The sequence below is a fragment of the Felis catus genome, chromosome B4 (genome assembly GCF_018350175.1).
Source record: "Felis catus isolate Fca126 chromosome B4, F.catus_Fca126_mat1.0, whole genome shotgun sequence".
Lineage (NCBI taxonomy): Eukaryota > Metazoa > Chordata > Mammalia > Carnivora > Felidae > Felis > Felis catus.
Genome location: NC_058374.1, coordinates 43,048,126 through 43,064,666, shown reverse-complemented (window position 1 = coordinate 43,064,666; position 16,541 = coordinate 43,048,126). Strand labels below are relative to the sequence as shown.

At 43.9% G+C, this 16,541-nt stretch overlaps 1 pseudogene; it reads right to left on the bottom strand.

Annotated features, from left to right (window-relative positions):
* Nucleotides 1-4,252: 4,252 nt before the first annotated feature.
* On the bottom strand, nucleotides 4,253-16,276 carry LOC101099640 (annotated as a pseudogene).
* Between the last annotated feature and the right edge of the window lie 265 nt (nucleotides 16,277-16,541).

The following is a 16,541-nucleotide window of genomic DNA, read 5'->3' as shown; positions in this document are numbered from 1 at the left end:
AAAAATAAACATAATCATTAAAAAAAAAATGTTTTTTAAATAGAATTCTTATCTGATCTAGCAATTCGACTTCTGCACATATACTCCAAAAAACCGAAAGCAGGATCTCAAAGAGATATTTGTACTCATGGTCATAGCAATATTATTTAAAAGAGCTAAAACATGCAATCAACCCGAATGTCCATAGACACACGAATGGATACGCAAAATGTGATATGTACATACAATGGAACATTAGTCATCCTTAAAAAGGAAGGAAATTCTGATGACTTATGCTGTAACATATGGATGAACCCTGAGGACATGACATTAAGTGGAATACCTAATCACAAGGGGTCCCTGGGGGGCTCAGTAGGTTAAGTCTCAGACTCTTTTTCTTTTTTAATTTTTTTTTTTAATGTTTATTTATTTTTGAGACAGAGCATGAACAGGGGAGGGTCAGAGAGAGAGGGAGACACAGAATCCGAAGCAGGCTCCAGGCTCTGAGCCGTCAGCACAGAGCCCGACGCAGGACTTGAACTCACGGACCGTGAGATCATGACCTGAGCCGAAGTCAGACGCTTAACCAACCGACTGAGCCACCCAGGCGCCCCAAGCCTCAGACTCTTGATCTCAGCCCAGGTCACGATCTCAAGATTCATGGGCTCTACACTGACAGTGCAGAGCCTGCTTGGGATTATTCATTCTCTCTCTCTGCCCCTTCCTGGCTCATTCTCTCTTCTTCTCTCCTCTCTCTCTCTCAAAATAAATACATAAACTAGAAAGAAAGAAAGAAAGAAAGAAAGAAAGAAAGAAAGAAAGAAAGAAAGACCCAATCACAAAAAGACAAATATTGTATGAGTACACTTATATGAGATACTTAGAGTAGTCAAATCATAGCCAGAAAGAAGAACGGTGGTTTCCTGGGGTTGGACAGAGAGGGAGGGAAGCAGAGTTACTATCTAATGGGTATAATGTTTCAATTTTACAAATTAAGAGTTATGGAGTAGGACTGCACATTATAAGTATATTACCACTGAACTGTATGCTGAAAAATCATTAAATGGTAAGGTTTATGTTATGTGCATTTTACCACAATAAAAAAAAAAACTAGGGGGGAGAAAAGCAATATAGAAAAATAAAACGACCTCAGGACAGAGAAAGATTTCTCAAGAACGACACAAAAAGCATTATGAAAAAGATGGACAAATTAGACTGCATTAAGATCTTCTGTTCATTAAAAGATATAAAGAACTAATACTAAAATCAATAAGAATCAAATGGGCAAAAGAGCTAAGCAGACATCTCACAAGAGAAATGCAAATGCCCGGCTTTATTGACACCGACAGGAAATGCCAGTTACAAACACTACGAAATATAATTATATATTCACTCTTAAGAACAGCTAAAATTTGAGGGGCACCTGGGTGGCTCAGTCAGTGGAGCATCTGATCTCGCCTCAGGTCGTGAACTCACAGTTCATGAGTTCAAGCCCCGTGAGGGGCTCTGTGCTGTCTGGACAGAGCCTGCTTCAGATCCTCTGTCCCCCGCTCCGTCTCTGCCCTTCCCCTGATCGTGCTCTCTAACACTCTCTCTCTCTCTCTCAAAAATAAGGAAATATTTAAAAATAAAATAGATAATAAAAATACCCATACTCTCTAAATCAGCAATTCCAGTACCCAGTGTATGTCCTTAGAAATACTCACATACACCAGGAAAAATATACAAGAATAATACAACATTGTGAGCGATAGCCCTAAACTGGAAACAATCCTTATCACGTTAGCACCCGTATACATCTCTTTAAGCCGTATTTAATCTCCAACTAAGGCAAAGAGCAAAGTCTTACTCCTGCCTACATAAGACAACTATCCGGGGTATAACCAAAAACATGTTCTCTCCCAATAAGATAATGCAAAGTTTGGGTGATGTTCACTCTTCTCCCTGACATCCTGTAACTTAAATACTGTAATGTAAAGTTAACTCTGAATACGTCTTGTGTTAGATGTCATGGGGGTAAGAGAACAAAGTAAATAAAAAGATTTGCTGCACACACACACATTTGTAACTGTTAAGGACTCAACTATGTCTTCTAATGTTTATTTTTGACAGAGAGAGAGAGAGACAGAGCATGAGTGGAGGCCGGGCAGAGAGAGGGAGACACAGAATCCGAAGCAAGTTCCAGGCTCTGAGCCGTCAGCACAGAGCCCGACGCAGGGCTCGAACTCACAGACCGTGAGATCATGACCTGAGCCGAAGTCGGTCGCTCAACCGACTGAGCCACCCAGGTGCCCCTCAACTATGTCTTCTTCACATTAATATGTTGAAGCCCTAACTCCAAATGTGACTCTGTTTGCAGAAAAGGAAAGTAATTAAGGAAGTAATTAAGATTTCAGGAAGTAATTAAGATTAAATGAGGTCATAAGGGTAGGGCCTTAATCCAACAGGACTGATGTCCTTGTAAGAAGAGGAAGAAACACCAGGAGTACAAACACACAGGGAAGGCTGGGTGAGGCCTCACCAGGAAGGCTGCCACGGGCAATCCCAGAAGAGAGTTCTCATCAGGCCCAGCCGCAGGGGCCAAAAGCAGCCTGCCCCAAAATGTACCACTTTGGCATATTGATTATTTTGAACAAAATTTACTTGTAAGAGACAGTCTAATCAATAAAAACACTCAGATCCTCCTCTGTCCTCCTGAAAGCAGAAAAATTTCCCACGTGAAAGATAGCGTCCCTGTACCAGGAAGGAAGGAGACATCCTCCCCCAGAGATAGGAAATTCAGAGCCCAGAAGACTGTAAACGACCCTTATTGCTTTGAGCTAATTTACTACCCTAGCCCCAATTCTTCTTTATTTCTTTATTTTTCATATTTATTTATTTTTGAGAGAGAGAGAGAGAGCAGGGGAGGAGCAGAGAGAGAGAGGGACACAGAATTCAAAGCAGGCTCCTTGAGGTCACGGAGTGGGGCTCGAACCCACGAACCGTGAGATCATGACCTGAGCTGAAGTCCGAAGCTCAAACAACTGAGCCCCCCAGGCGCCCATACCCCAGCCCAAATTCTGTTTAGAATGTCTTCCTTAACGGATGCTCCCCAAGTTTTCTTTCTCCTCTCAATTCCTCACGGATTGTCTCTGTCTGAACAGTATGAAAACTGCCTGTCCTGGTTATTTCTTTATGTCTCAATGCTATATGCGCATGTAATAAAACTCTGGGTGTTTCCCCTATTAATCTGTCCTTTGTAAATTTAATTCTTAGTCCAGCTAGATGAAATGTGGACTAAAAATAACGTCTTTCTCCCCTTCACAACCACACAAGCACCTTAACCTGGGACTTCCAGCCTCCAGAAGTGCAAGAAAATGAATTTCTGTTGTTTAAGCCACCAAGTCTGTGATATTCTGTTATAGGAGCCGGGAGTAGATCTATACAATAACAAAAAAGGGAAGAAACACTTACAACAATCACAGGCTTTGTTTCTGAAATTGATCACATGGTCACAGGTGACGTTTATATCTACTTTCTTTCATTTTCCATTCCATATTCCCTTTGAACCCAAAGAGTAGTAAATGAGCAATAGAGATCTAATGTAAGTATAGTGAATATAGACAACAATATTGCATTATACTCGTCAAACTTATCAAAAGACTACAACGTATTCTTTGTGTCCTCAACCAGCACTTCAGCTGGTAATTTTTTTCCTGGTAGTGACTTAAACCTTCATTCCTCAGGGGTCTAAGCCACTAGTGTCCTGCCTAAATTGGGTTATTATAATTTTCTTTTTTTTTTTATTTTTTTTTCAACGTTTATTTATTTTTGGGACAGAGAGAGATAGAGCATGAACGGGGGAGGGGCAGAGAGAGAGGGAGACACAGAATCGGAAAGAGGCTCCAGGCTCTGAGCCATCAGCCCAGAGCCCGACGCGGGGCTCGAACTCCCGGACCGCGAGATCGTGACCTGGCTGAAGTCGGACGCTTAACCGACTGCGCCACCCAGGCGCCCCAGTTTTCTATTGACCTTAACGGTAGGGCATGATCTCTAGACCAGCAGGGCATAGCTCCAGGGGGACTAGAAGCAAAAATTTTGCTAGTGGGTCACTAGAGACAGCAGTAGGGGATATCACTCCTATTTCTACGCCTTGGATTCCTGGACATGTAAATTCTGGCTATGGGAAAACAACACCATGTACTGGATGATTTGGAGCACACACAGCCCTGAAAGCTATCACTACCTGGTTGGCACTGTAACTGAGTCTTCCAAAGTCTGTTCCACTATTTTATCAACCCAGCTCCTTTAGGATGATGGGAAACATGGCGAGACCAGCAAATTCCATAAACAGGAGCTCACTTTGCAACCAAGTGAGCTCCTCAATCAGAAGCAATGCTGTGTGGATAATGCGTTCTGGAGGTCCACAGATGATAGTTTTGGCAGAAGCACTGCACTCAGGGAAGGCAAATTCATACACAGAGTAAGTGTCCATTTCAAGAAGAACAAAGTGTTCCCTCTTCCAAGGTGGAAGCCATCCAGTGTAATCAACCGGCCGCTAGGTAGATGGCTGATCGCCCACCCCAGGGAATGGCGCCATGTTGGGGATGCAGTATTGGTCTTTGCTACAAGCAGACGGGGCACTCAGCAGTGGAGGTAGCCAGGTCAGTCTCAGGGAGTGAAAGCCCACACGGCTGTGTCTGTACACAACCTCCGTCCCTGTCATCATTTTAGTCCCCACCACACCCTACCTACGGTCTCCTGGACTCCCTGCTGTACTCCAATGGGAGTGAGATCTGCCAAAGATCTTTCCTATTGAAATGTTTATTTTACCTTTATATGAATATTAAGTGGGTGGGGGGGTGGGGGGGAGCTCTTGGGTGGCTCAGTAGGTTAAGCTTCAGACTCTAGATTTCAGCTCAGGTCATGATCTCACAGTTCCTGAGATTCCTGAGATCAAGCCACGTCAGGCTCTGAGCTGACAGTGTGGAGCTTGCTTGGGATTTTCCTTCCTTCCTTTCCTCTCTCCCTCTCTCTCTTTTGAAATAAATAAATAAACTTTAAAAGCAAAAAAAAAAAAAAACAAACAAACAAACAAACAAAAGAAATTCCAATGAAGTGTTACTAAAACACTAACCAGGAGCTCCTGGGTAGCTCAGTCGGTTCAGCGTCCGACTTTGGCTCAGGTCACGATCCCATGATCCCATGATTGGTGAGTTCGAGTCCCATCCGGCTCTGTGCTGACCCCTCAGGGCCTGGAGCCAGCTTCTGATTCTGTCTTCCTCTCTTTCTGCCCCTCCCCCACTCATGCTCTGTCTCCCTCTCTCTCAAAAATAAGCGTAAGTAAAAATCAAAATAACAAAACACTAACCAAATCATTTTACCATAAGCCTCGTACATGCATTTCAAGGTTCCACTGCTAGGAATTTTGTTAAAAATCAGTTTAATCATGAATAACGCTTATATAAAAGGGCACAGGAACACATGTCATTAGATGTGATCCTTGCCCCTAACCCTCCGATTCATGTCACACTAAAGCTGATAATTCTGCCAGGCTCCGAACCCCCAGTGACCCCATCCCGATCCCTGGAAGCAAAAAAGATGCCTTGTCACGCAACTTTCTGTAAATTGCAATAAAACAAAGCCTAAGGTTTCTTACCTTTCTATAGGAAATGCTCAGTTATTTGATAAATACTAAAACACTTCTAGGAATTCATTTTATGAGTTTGTTTATCAAACACATTTTGCGAGAACTGACCACACAAAAATTCCTGTGGACTTTGGTCCATAAAATTCACTTAAAATGTTGGAAATTTAAAACCTGCAAGAAAACAAGGAAGTAGAAAATCCTTAATCTTAACGTGTTGTAATTACTAAAGGGATATACACACAGACTAAAGTTCTGCTCACAGAAGGCACAAACTATAAAAGGGATACGCTTTTTTGAGGAAAAACAAAGAATGAGCTGATATCCTTCTTTGTTTTGTGGGTACCATAGCTAAGATGAAGTTAGACCCAAATTCATGATCTACTCCTGTGACCAAAAAAATCAAAAATAAAAAATGCAATTGGTCGGGGCGCCTGGGTGGCTCAGTTGGTTAAACGTCTGACCTTGGCTCAGGTCAAGATCTCGTGGCTCCTGAGTTGGAGCCCTGAACCAGGCTCTGTGCTGACAGCTCAGAGCCTGGAGCCTGCTTCGGATTCTGGGTCTCCCTGTCTCTATCCTTCCCTAGATAGCACTCTGTCTCTGTCTCTCTCTCTCTCAAAAATAAACATTTAAAAAATGTTTTAATTTAATTTGTCTTACTACATACTTTGTAGCCATTAAGAGGTAATTATGAAAGATTAAAACTGCCTTCAAAGGGGGTTGTAATAGCAGCTATCAAAGCAATATTCCAGCATGATTTCAAGGATGGTTTCAGGTTCAGAGTCAGCCTTCTTTGTCAAAAATCTTCACAATTTCCGGGGCGCCTGGGTGGCTCAGTCAGTTGAGCATCTACTTCCGCTCAGGTCATGATCTCACGGTTCATGGGTTTGAGCCCACATTGGGTTCTGTCCTGACAGCTCAGAGCCTGGAGCCTGCTTCAGATTCTGTGTCTCCCTCTCTCTCTGCCCATCCCCCCCTCACGCTCTGTCTCTCTCTCTTTCTCTTTCTCTAGAAAATAAACATGAAAAAAAATCATAAAAAAAAATCTTCACAACTCCATCGAAAACTTCATCAACAGACTTAGGGCATCTATTTTCTTTTGTTGTTGTTGTTTTTAAGTTTTTATTGATTTATCTTGGGAGACAGAGGGCACGTGTGGGTGGGGGAGGGACAGAGAGAGAGGTAAGAGGAAGGATCCCAAGCAGGCTTTGCACTGTCAGCGCAGAGCCCCAACGTGGGGCTTGAACTCATGAATGGAGGAATCATGACCTAAGTCAAAATCAAGAGTCAGATGCTCAACCGACTGAGTCATCCAGGCCAGAGGCATCTATTTTTTTCAACTTTCCCCATCTCTTCGTATCAGTCAATGATTGGCTTTATTGACTGAAGATAGGTCTGAATTCTCTGTCCCAAGCTCTCTTTGTTGTCATCGCTTCTACCACTACCCTTTCCCCTCTCAAGACATTGTTCAATACAGATCTCACTATTACAGTCAAAAGACAGAACGAAAGTCCCATCTGCCTGCCTATCCACGGTCTTGTTCCAACCTTAAAGCTTGTCTTGATTCCTTGGAAACCCATCAATCAAGAATCCATTCTTCTGAGCATTGGCAGCCATTGTCTGATCCATTTTCTTCTTTGACAAACTGATGGTTATCTCAACTGGCACAATCTTTCCATCTTTTTTTTTTTTAAGGTTTATTTACCTTTGAGAGACGGAGCACAAGCGGGGGAGAGACGGAGAGGGAGGCACAGAATCTGAAGCTGGCTCCAGGCTCTGAGACATCAGCACAGAGCCCGAAGAGAAACATGAACCCACGAACCGCGAGATCATGACCTGAGCTGACGTCGGACCTTAACCGACTTCACCCAGGTGCCCCACGGTATTTTCATCTTCAATGCACTTTTCAGTGAGTCCACCGTCCCGTGAATCTGGGCTCTTACTTTCATCACGAAGAAGTTCTCCTGCAAACAGGTATGTGTAGCTCATTTTCTCTACGATGCACACTGGGTCCCCTTGCCAGTGCTGGGACTGCCCAAGACAAACATGACGAGTGGTTTCCCCACGAAGTGAGGACAGAGGAAAGGCGGCTGGAGGGTCAGCAGTGGGAAGCTAAGGCCCAGGACTTGCCTCAGAGGCTCTCCACACACCACATCTTGGCCCGCACGCATTCGTTCGCATGGCTATTTTTCCATACCACGCTATAAAGTACTTTGGTACAGGAAGCACGCTAACTCATTTCTTTTTCCCAGCACTTAACATTTCAGAGATGCTAATAGGTATTTGTTGGGTGAATGAATTCATGGTTTCCCTAAAATATAGCTTGCATAGAGAAAATAGTAAGAGCTAACGCTTACAGAGCACTTCCAAAATACCGCGTCCAAATCTGATCAGTTTGTATTATCTCACTCTTTGTTATTCATAGGAAGGAAACTGAGGCACAGAACTGTGAACCTTGTCACATAGCTAGTGGGTAGAAGGCGATTCAAATTCAGGCTGGTGGGGGCGCCAGGCTGGCTCAGTCAGTTGAGTTGGGTGTGGAGCCTACTTCAGAAAAAAAATTCGGGGGCGCCTGAACCGAATTTCAATCAGTTAAACCTCCGACTTAGGCTCAGGTCATGTTCTCATGGGTTGTGGGTTTGAGCCCGTTGTCAGGCTCTGGGCTCTGTGCTGACAGCTCAGAGCCTGGAGTTTGCTTAGGATTCTGTGTCTCCCTCTCTCTCTCTGCCCCTCCCCTGCTCTCTCTCTCTCTCTCTCTCTCAAAAATAAACATTTTTAAAATTTTTTTAAAAATTCAGGCTTTCTTACCTTATATCTAAAACACAAAAGAAGTTGACAAAGGTCTGAGAGACATGGGATTTTGAGATTCTGAGCCTTTAACAAAAATGCAAGCCGGCCTCCTGGGGTGCTAGAAGGCTTCTGTCTTCATTTGGGTGGTTGTAACTTGATCTGCATACATAAGTAAAAAAAATTCACCAAGCTGTACAACTTGCGATGTGTTCATTCTATGCAAGTCATTTCTCAGTATTAATTTAAAAGAAAGAAAGAAAAGAAAAAGTTTTGTTTCATCTTGCCCTAACCCTTTCTAGTGCATTCAACAAATGCTTCCTTAAATGCTTCCTTAAAATTTGAATTCCTTTTTCAACATCAAACTAGTTGCCTTAACCTTGAACTCGTTTTTCACAATGAAACTTACTCCTGGAAGGCAGGATGCTCTTGTTACCTCTTCCTCTAGTCCTTTTATAATATTAGAATACTCTGGTATCCAGAGATATTCTATGTAAAATATTTAGATGCGGTATTTTGAGAGTCAACAGCTTTATCTAATCCCACTACCAGCAAATTGGAGCAACTAGTCAGGTGTTAGATTTTTCCCTTTATTCTCCCCCCCCCAGCCCCTCCCACCACCTACTTTTTCCAAGTTCTTCTTCTTCCTCATTCTCTCACACCTACTGAGAAATCGAGAAGCCCACTTCTCTTCCGGGCTTGTTCCAGAGCAATTTTATACTTGGAAAATTTTTGCTGGACCTCCTTAGGTTTGTCTCCTCTCCCTGGGGGCTAGCCCCGCTAGGGACGAGAAAGGATTCCCTTTTTACATTGGGTCAAGATCCCCTGAGGGTAGGGTGGGAAACAGGGAGTAGCCTCGATATCCGTAGTGTGGCTCAGGGTCAAGGCTCTTTGCCAATTCAGTTTACCCTTGAGAGGTCTCCACAGGGACACCTTAGAATTCGCTACACCTAGGAATTCAGTTCTTAAATATTAAAAGCCTTTAGTTAGAGTAAACTCTGACAAATGCAAAACAGAGCCACAGGGAAGAAGATGGTTGGGTTGGGGGGGGGATTTTTTTTTTTTTTTTTGAGAGTTCTTGTAATTCTCCAGTTTTCTGAATATCAGTGTTTTAACCACATGAGCTGATTCATTAATTCAATACAGATGTATTGACGGGATCCTGGGTGGCTCAGTTGGCTGAGCCTCCGACTTTGGCTCAGGTCATGATCTCAGTTCGTGAGTTCGAGCCCTGCATTGCCCTGCGTTGGGCTTGCCGCTGTGAAGTAGACGCGGCGTCAGATCTGTCCCCCTCTTTCTCTGTCCCTCCCCAGCTTTCTCTCCCTCTCTCTCTCTCTCAAAACTAAACATTAAAAAAAAAAATTTTAAACCATATGTATTGAGATTTTTTTTGCTATTGCTACGCACTGTATTCTAGAGCACTGGTTCTCAAACTACTGGATGCACAAGAATTACAGATTCCTGAAAAACAGATTCTTGGGGGACCTGGGAGGCTCAGTAAGTTAAGCGTCTGACTCTTGATTTCGGCTCAAGTCTTGACCCCACAGTTCCGTGAGATGGAGCCCATGTCCGGCTCAGTGCCGACAGCGCCCAGAGCCTGCTTGGGATTCTCTCTCTCTCTCTCTCTCTCTTTCTGTCCCTCCCCCGACTAGTGTGCACACACACTCTCTCAAAATAAACACACACTAAAAATAAAATAAAATAAAATAAAATAAAATAAAATAAAAGCCAGATTCTTGGGTCCCATTCCCTGAGATGCTGACTCAGTAGGTCTGGGATAACACCGAGCCCATGATTTTGACTTTTTCTTTTAATTTTTTTTTAATGTTTATTTATTTTTGACAGAAGGAGAGACAGAGCATGAGCGGGGGAGGGGCAGAGGGAGAGGGAGACACAGAATCCGAGTCCGAAGCAGGTTCCAGGATCTGAGCAGTCAGCACAGAGCCTGATGTGCGGCTTGAACTCACGAACCGTGAGATCATGACCTGAGCCGAAGTCTGACGCTCAACCCACTGAGCCACCCGGGCGCCCCAATGATTTTGACTTCTTTTTTTTTTTTTAAGTTTATTTATTTTTGAGACCGAGAGAGACAGAGCATGAACAGGGAAGGGGCAGAGAGAGAGGGAGACACAGAATGGGAAGCAGGCTCCAGGCTCTGAGCCATCAGCCCAGAGCCCGACGCGGGGCTGGAACCCACGGACCACGAGATCGTGACCTGAGCCAAAGTCGGACGCTCAACCGACTGAGCCACCCAGGCGCCCCTGATTTTGACTTCTAACAAGTGCTTACGTGATGCTGATGTTGCCAGAAAGGACTATACTTGGAGTAGCATTGCATTAGGTTCTAGAAATAAACCAGGCCCTTAAGGAGTTATTATTCCCGCCAGTTATTATTATTCCAAACATAAAAACTAACAACTAAAATGCAGTGACCACTGCTGTGGGAAGATTGAGGTACAGAAGAGGGACGTCTAATTCACCCAGAGAAGGGGACGGTGGAAGGTGATGCCCGATCTGTGTCTTAAAAGATAACCAAGGAAGAGGTGCCTGGGTGGCTCCGTCAGTTAAGCCTCTGACTTTGGTTCAGGCCGTCATCTCATGGTTCATGAGTTCGAGCCCCATGTCCGTCTCTGTGCTGACAGCCCCGAGCCTGGAGCCTGCTTTGGCTTCTGTGTCTGCCCCTCTCCTGCTCACTCTCTTTCTCTCAAAAATAAAAACTTTTTTTGATTAAAAAAAAAAAAAAAGATAAGGCAGGAAAAAAAAAAAGCTTAAGAAAAAAAACCTAAAAACACGAACCAAACAAAGAGCCGGAGGGAAGCATTCAGGGTGGAGGGGATTGCTTGGGTAGAACAATTTGCCAAGGCTTGGAACTGGCTTGAGAGGCAGGCAGAGTGATGACTGCGTGCTTCCTTAGCCAACACTTAAGCAGAGGGACAGTAAGGCTGAATGTAAATCACCCTGGCACAGAGTTGGTTCGGCGTGTGGAAGGTTCACTGGAGGCGGACAGAGATGGGGGCAAGAGTCGGTGCTTGGACAAGGGTCAAGTGAGGCCATTAAGATGGCAGCCTGAATAAGTGACCTGACATAGTTATTGACTGACTGAATAGAAGTTTGGGTGGTGGAAAAAGGAGTCAGTGATATGTCACCTATTTTGTAGGGTGAATTTTCTTTTAAGATTGGGGGTGGGGGGCAGCCCTGCGTGCCTGTGTCGGTTGAAGGGCCGATTCTTGATCCTGCGGTTTGGTTTGTGAGATCTTGCATCGGGCTCTGTGCTGACAGTGCAGAGCCTGCTTGGGGTTCTCTCTCTGCCCCTCCCCTGGTCAAGCTCATGCTCTCTCTCAAAAATAAATAAACTTTTTTTTTTTAAAGGATGTTAATTTTTAAGTAATCTGTCCACCCTACATGGGGCTCAAACTTACAACCCTGAGATCAAGAGTCACGTGCTCTAGCGGCTGAGCCAGCCAGGTGCCCCTACTGGGTGAATTTTTGCGGAACTTTGAAACTTGTGCTCACGGTAAAGTCACTGGATGAAATAAAGTGGCCATGAATTACTTGAAGTGGATGACAGATATATTATCAAGGTTTATCATATGATCCACCATGTAAGTGTGAAGTTTTTCGGGGCGCCTGGGTGGCTCAGTCACTTAAGTGTCTGACTTCGGCTCAGGTCATGATTTCGCGGTCTGTGAGTTCGAGCCCCACAGCGGGCTCTGTACTGACAGCTCAGAGACTGGAGCCTGCATCAGATTCTATGTCTCCCTCTCTCTCTGCCCCTCCCCTGCTCGCTCTCTCTCTCTCTCTCTCTCTCTCTCTCTCTCTCTCTTAAAAATAAATAAACATTTTTTTAAAAAGTGTGAAGTTTTTCATAGTTTCTTTTAGGGGGAAAAAAGTGTGGTTTTGCTCTCCTAGCTATCTCTAAACCAGCAGCTTTGGTGGTGTGGTTCATCCTGATAACACAGGCAAATTGAGGGTCATCTATCTCCCAGAGGAGCCAGAAAGACGGATTGTTTGTTGCAAATCAAGGTTGACTCTTTTAGAAGAGCTTCAGGCTCACTGAATACAGTTTAGGAGACTTGAGGCAAAGAGCATTGTTGCTTTTTCAAGATTATTAATTGAAATGCAGCTTAATATTTAAATATAAGGAAATGCCTCCTGCCCTCTATTTGCTTACAAAGCCCTAGGTCTCCTTTAAACCCATTCCTTCATCAACAAATAATGACTGAATATCTATTATTTTCCTGGTACTTTTCTAGATAGTACTTCTCAAAACAATGGCATACTAAAGGATCACCTGGAGAACTTTTTAAACAGATACCCAGTCCCCTCCACCACAGATTCCTACTCTGGAGTTCTAAGCCCACCCATTTGTGTCCCTAACAAGCTCACAAGTGATGCTGATGAGGACAGCCTCACTCTTCTAGGGCTGGAATACTACACGGAACAAAACTGGCAAAAATTCAAATAACTGCCCTCACATAGCTTATATTTTATTCTTTAAGATTAAAAAAAAAAACTTTTTGTTTTTTACATTTTTTTAAAGTTTATTTATTTTGAGACAGAGAGAGAGAGAGGGGCGCCTGGGTGGCGCAGTCGGTTAAGCGTCCGACTTCGGCCAGGTCATGATCTTGCGGTCCGTGAGTTCGAGCCCCGCGTCGGGCTCTGGGCTGATGGCTCGGAGCCTGGAGCCTGTTTCCGATTCTGTGTCTCCCTCTCTCTCTGCCCCTCCCCCGTTCATGCTCTGTCTCTCTCTGTCCCAAAAATAAATAAAAACGTTAAAAAATAATAAAAAAAAAAAAAAAAAAGAAAGAGAGAGAACCGGCAGGGGAGGGGCAGAGGCAGAGAGAGGAGGAGAGGATCTGAAGCAGCTCCAATGCTGACCGCACAGAGCCGGGTGTGGGGCTCGAACCCACAAACCGTGAGATCATAACCTGAGCCAAAGTCAGACGCTTAGCTGACTGAGCCACCCAGGCACCGTATTTTTAAGATTTTTAAAAAGTTTTTATTTATATTCAAGTGATCTCTACACCCAACATGGGGCTCAAACTCACAACCCCAAGATCAAGAGTCACATGCTCCTCCCGACTGAGCCAGCCAAGGGCCCCATCACGTAGTTATATTTTAACAATGTTTTAGAAGTTTATTTTTTTATTTTACTCATCTCTACACACAACGTGGGGCTTGAACCCATGACCCTGAGATCAAGAGTCACACGCTCTTCTGACTGAGCCAGCCAAGTACCCCTTAGCTTATATTTTAGTTGTAGGGAAATAGAAGATGATAGACAGATGAGAGATGATATAGACAGATGAGGATAGAGCAAATATATATTGTGTCAGATGGTAACAGGAGGTCTGAAGAAAAAGCAAGTGGAGGGGTGCCTGGTTGGCTCAGTCGGTTGAGCGGTTGAGCGTCTGACTTCAGCTCAGGTCATGATCTCCGAGGTCTGTGAGTTTGAGCCCGGCGTCAGGCTCTGTGCTGACAGCTCAGAGCCTGGAGCCTACTTCGAATTCTGTCTCCTTCTCTCTCTGCCCCTCCCCTACTCATGCTCTGTCTCCATCTCTGTCTCTCTCTCTCTCTCTCTCTCTCTGTCAAAAATAAATAAACATTAGGGGCGCCTGGGTGGCTCAGTCGGTTGGGCGGCCGACTTCAGCTCAGGTCACGATCTCGCGGTCCGTGAGTTCGAGCCCCGCGTCCGGCTCTGGGATGATGGCTCAGAGCCTGGAGCCTGCTTCCGATTCTGTGTCTCCCTCTCTCTCTGCCCCTCCCCCGTTCATGCTTTGTCTCTCTCTGTCTCAAAAATAAATAAACGTTAAAAAAAATTAAAAAAAAATAAACATTAAAAAATAATAATAGTGAAAAAAAAAAGAAACACCAGTGGAAAATGATAGGGAGAGTGGGACATTTTTGAGAAGGTAATGTTAAGGATGTAAAGGAGTGGAGAGATCAAGCTGCTTAGATTTCTAGGGGAAGAACCGATCGGGAGAGATAAGAATGATAGCAAAAGCCCTGATTCTGGAGATTTCCTGGCTTGTTCCAGGATCAGTTAGGAGGCCAGCTAGGAGGGTGGAGAACACAAGGTGACAGGACAGAGTCTTACAAGGCCAGAAGAGGTTCACGTTAATCCAAGACTTCAATCTGTGACTGTAAATGTGATAACACCGAACGGGGATTTTAAGCAAAGGAATAGCTTGATATGACTTGTCTTAACAAAAATTCATTCTGGACAATATGTTGAGACTAGACAATAGGAAGGCTAGGGTGCAAACATAGAGACCAGTTGGGAAGCTATTGGAATCATCCAAGGGACAGATGGTGGTTTGGATAGACTGGTAACCTGGGAGATACTTTAGAAAAGGTCAAATGCAGCTTGGACACACGTAATTTCAAGCCCCTGGCTCTCTTGTGACACAGGCAATAACCAATAAATACATGTTCTTTAAAAGAACATAACCATGGGGCACCTTGGGTAGCCGAGACTGTTAAGCATCAGACTCTTGATTCCGACTCGGGTCATGATCTCAGGGTTTGTGAGTTCAAGCCCCATCACGGGCTATAAAGTAAATAAAAATAACAAATACATAAAAATAAAATAAATAACCATTTCTTGCTGCTCTGCTGGCTCTCTAAGCCCTGGCCCATGTGATGGTCAAAATTCACTCCCACAGGGGCGCCTGAGCGGCTCAGTTGGTTAAGCGTCTGACTCGGGCTCAGGTCACGATCTCATGGTTGTGGTTTGTGAGTTTGAGCCCCGACATGGGGCTCGCTGCTGTCGGCACAGAACCCCCTTTGCCTGCTTCTGATCCTCTGCCTCCCTCTCTCTCTGCCCCTCCCCCACGCCCTCCTGCTCTCTCTCTCTCTCTCCCTCTGTCCCTCAAAAATAAACATTAAAAAAAAAAATACTCCAACCATTGAAGAAAGAAACATTGGAAGACACAAAAACATCAACAAAGATGGCCTTAAGGTTTTGGCCTGAACAACTGAAAAGATGGAATTGTTATAGACTGAGACGGAGACCGTAGGAGGAGCCTGTCTAAAGAGGAATATTGGGAGTTTGGTTTTTGAAATATTAATTTTGTGACGCCTTATAGAAGCCCCAGTGGGGATGTTAGGTAGACAGTTGAATAGATGAGATTGAGTTTGGGGACTAGGTCTAGGATCAAGATGTACATTTGAAGGTCAGAGGCATATAGATGGTGTTGAAAGTAATAAGACAGGATATGATCACCACTATAGTGAGTCAAGATAGAAAAGAGGTTTGAGAACTAAGCTTTGGTACCCTCTAACCTTTAGATGAAAGGAGATGAGAAGAATCAGAAAGGAGACAGAGAGAGAACCATCAGGCCATTAGGTAGAACACCAACAGAGCACAAACTAAAGAAAGATTTAAGTCAAAACTTACAGTTTCTTGGGGCGGCTGGGTGGCTCAGTCACTTAGGAGTCCAACGTCGGCTCAGGTCATGATCTCTCAGCGCGTGAGTTTGAGCCCCCACCAGGTTCATTTCTGTCAGCACGAAGATCCTCGGTCCCCCTCTCTCTGCCCCTCCCCTGCTTGCATTCTCCCCAAAATAAATAAATATATTTAAAAAAAATTTTTTTTACTACTTGTGGTCACTTCATTACCTGTCAGGTCTCTTGTCCCTATTTTCCAATGACCCATTATTTTCTCTAAAATAATAATAATTCTTCCTAATCATCCATTATTTTTCTAAAATAATAATGAAATGACTCTTTGCCAAAAGTGTTCATTTTCTAGAATTCCCTCCCCTATTCTCTCAACAATTTTCCATCTCGGTTCAACAGAAAATCCTCCAAGAAGGCTTTGCGGATTTCCCTCCCCAACCACACCTTCTCTTGTTTGGGCCCCCTTAGCATCCAGTACATACATCGTTTTGGGATTTATTTTTCTTTTCAATACTCATCCCAGGACATTCTTTTTCTTTTTCTTTCTTTCTTTTCTTTTTTTTTTTTCTTTTTTTTTTTTTTTTTTTTTTTTGGTCTGTTTTGATCTACTCTACTAAACTATTACCTCCTCAAAATTAAGATGATGTTTAATTATTTCTTTTCTCTCTAGCACATGATAGGCACTCATGCATTATTAGTTGAATAAGAAGTAAATAAATACATACACACATAGGTCTGTACGTATGTAG